Here is a 2,676-nt window from a genome sequence, read left to right on the forward strand (position 1 = left end):
AGCGGCTGTCTCTCTCGTGCCAGATCCCCCTCAACGTCCCAAACCCACTGCAGCTCGAGGCGCCATCACTGGCCGCAGGAGCCCTGGTAGCCGTTTGGGGTCTCTGAGCCCCTCTCCTCGCCGTCCTCCTCCTCGGAAGGTCACTTCCACCTGCAGTTGTCACCTGGAGGGAGGGGTTTCTGAGCCTCGAGCTTTGGTGAGGAAGAGGAGGACCCTTGGGAGGTGTTAAAGGTGCCTGGAGCGGGTCAGAGAACAGCGTGGGTGAGGGAGAAGCACGGGGAGGTGGGAGGAACAAAGCAGAGGACCAATTATCACACGACAGGGCTTTCCACACGGACTGGCCTCAGAACTGAGGTGGGTTTGGGGTGGTTTGCAGGGAGCAAACAGCCCCCAAGTGGTCCTATGGCCAAGTAGCGGCAGATAGTCAGTGGAGGCATGGAAGGGGCGGGGTGGGAAGCACCAGCTGCTGCTGTCCCTTCCAGGGCTTGGAGGAGCGGCTCCGCACCTGGAACTCCTGCAGCATCTGGAATATCTGAATCTTCACGAGCTCTCCTGGAGTCAACTTGATCACCAGAGGGCAGTATCTGCCTCTCCCAGAGATGCCCAGAGAGGTTCCCGCCAGAATGCGCCTGACCTGACCTCAGTTCTCAGTAACACTTCCTGAGTGAGGGGGAATACCGAGCGGGGCCAGGGGTGGGCGTGGAGCAGAAAGAAAGTAAGTTTTGAGGGAGGGGGGCGGGGGGAGGAGCAGGGCTTTTTCGTATCACTCATGGAGGCTGTCACAGCCAGCTTGCCTCAAGGGCATGGGAGGCCTGCGGGGTCCTTGATGAGACGGAAGCTGCGCCTGCTGGAGGCCTGGAGGTCACCCCCACGCACAGAGCAAGGGGCAGTGGAATCTGAATCCAGACCACGAGAGGCATCTGAGCTGACACCTTCAGGCTGCCCACCCTGGCCGACATCCTAGGACCTGCTGCCTCAATGGAGGGCCCGGGTTGTCCTTCCTGCTCCCCAGCTGGTGACGCATCTGCAGGATGCAGGCGAGAGAGAGGGCTGCAGTCTCCTGGCACAGAACCCAGCCAAGCCGACTGGGCTGCCTCACTGCCTACACTCCGGTCAAAACCTGTGTCACCTGCTGTCAGGGCTCCTCCTAAATGATCCCAGAACCCAGGGGCAGAGGGAGCTGGCCTGCCTCCCAGACTATTTAGAGTCTAGGCTGTAGTCAGTTTGGTTTAATGAAAAATGCGACGTTCCTGGCCACGGCCTCTGCATTAACCCATCAGGACCAGTAGTGTCGGCTACAAGCATGATTGGGAGCTCAGCACCCCTGGCACCCATTCCCCAGGCTCTGGAGCTGAGAGAAGGGTGGGAGGGACGCCCACCGCCCACCACCCACCCGCGTTACTACTTTGCTTTCCAACTGTTAGTCCTTTGAAAGAAGAGCCTGTGGTCAACCCTAGACGCTGAACTGCTGCTCAACTAGGCCATCAAGGCAATCGCTCTGTCTCTGTGCAATACCATTTGAACCCATGAAGGTAGGAGAGGGCTGCCTAATTTTGAGGGTTCTCCAGGGAGAACGAGCCTACAATCCCCTGGTTACTCGGCTTCACCACTTTCTGCTGAACAGAGCTTCCTACTGTTTCATTTCCAATTGTCTCAAGCCAGAGGCAGGCCAGAGGGAGGTGGCATCACCCCCATCACTGCTCTCCCTGGGGACCCAGACCCCCTGCACCCTCACCCACCCACTGGCCGCTCAGCTGCTTAAATGATCCTGCTTGTGCCCATCTCCATCTCTCACAGGTCTGCTGGCACTTGGATTGCACCCCCACTGTGTTCTGGGGATGTCTCTGCCTCAAGAATTTTCCAAAGCTCTGCTGTTGTTGTTCGAGCAGACAGAGCAGAGCCAGCGGGGCAAGCCGGCCATCACTTCATAGGCCTCAGCAGCTCCCGGCTTCTGCTTTCTCCTCACACCCCTCCCAACACGAATGTGCCCCCAAAGCTACACCCCCCACGCCCCATATACCCCGTCAGTCTCTGGAGCAGTTTGCATTGCTTCTGATAATTCAGCAAACTTTGGTGAAGCTTCCACTGAGGCACTTGCCTCCCTGCTTATGAGAGAGCAAAGGGCTTTAAAACTTCTGTGCAATTCCTGCCACTCAGGTCTTAGTGACCTTCATCTGACCTGATTTGTAGACACACCAGGTTTAGAGGTATTTTAGTTTGACTTACACTAATATATTTCATACTCAACTCCACTTAATTTCTTAGCTATTGCATAAAAATGCTTTTAATACCAAAGACATTAACTCATTAGATGGAACCAAAAAATGAAACACGGATAAAGTTAAGTATCACATAATTCGCATATCTTAAATTTTAATTAAAAAAAAAAAGGTGTCTAAGCAGTCAGTGAAGGCCAACTCCTCCAGGAAGCTGGCTAAGTGAACTATAATTATTTATTCCCCATGTGATGAACAAACACAAGAGACTCTACACATGGACATCACCAGATGGTCAATACCAAATCAGATTGATTACATTCTTTGCAGCTGAAGATGGAAAAGGTCTATAGAGTCAGCAAAAACAAGACCAGGAGCTGACTATGGCTCAGATCATGACCTCCTTATTGCCAAATTCAGACTTAAATTGAAATAAGTAGGGAAAACCACTAGACCATTC

Source organism: Bison bison, unplaced genomic scaffold, assembly GCF_000754665.1.
Source record: "Bison bison bison isolate TAMUID 2011002044 unplaced genomic scaffold, Bison_UMD1.0 scf7180017864524, whole genome shotgun sequence".
Lineage (NCBI taxonomy): Eukaryota > Metazoa > Chordata > Mammalia > Artiodactyla > Bovidae > Bison > Bison bison.